Genomic DNA, 448 nt, shown 5'->3' on the forward strand with positions numbered 1-448 from the left:
AAACCGAGCAGCCTTCTGCGACGGGGGTAGCTGGGGAGAGGCCTCAGGCCCCCGGTGAGGAGGGCTCGGGGGGACGCACCGGAGGATTTGTTTGCCAAACTGCAGGGCAGAGCGTGGCCGGGCTGCTGCTTCCCCGAGTGCCGCAGCTTCGCTAACCCGCGCTAAACCCCGTTCCTCTGTGCTGCCTTGAGGTGCCAAAGGGCCCGTTCTCACCTCGGTGAGGGTTTGTCGGTTTTGTGCTACGAGAACGCGTTAGAAACTGCACGAGCTCGGGTTTTGTCACCCCTCAAAACCTGCAGGGAAGGTGCTGTCCTGCGCGTTGCAGCAGCTCGAGGTCCCTGAAACAGGGATGGAGTTTCTTTCCCAAAGTTCCTCTTTGTGGTGACTGAGGGGCTGGGCTGCAGCGCCTGGAGCCGTTGCCTCGACCCAGGTGCTGTGAAAACAGACC

The 448-nt window shown here is 61.8% G+C and overlaps 1 protein-coding gene across 1 annotated transcript in view; it reads left to right on the plus strand.

Moving 5' to 3' along the window:
* Window positions 1–448, plus strand: part of ARNT (aryl hydrocarbon receptor nuclear translocator) — a gene marked incomplete at both ends in the record, with an annotated part of 7465 nt that overhangs the window by 311 nt on the left and 6706 nt on the right. The window lies entirely within an intron of this gene.

This window comes from Buceros rhinoceros, unplaced genomic scaffold (assembly GCF_000710305.1).
Source record: "Buceros rhinoceros silvestris isolate BGI_N320 unplaced genomic scaffold, ASM71030v1 scaffold25725, whole genome shotgun sequence".
Taxonomy (NCBI): domain Eukaryota; kingdom Metazoa; phylum Chordata; class Aves; order Bucerotiformes; family Bucerotidae; genus Buceros; species Buceros rhinoceros.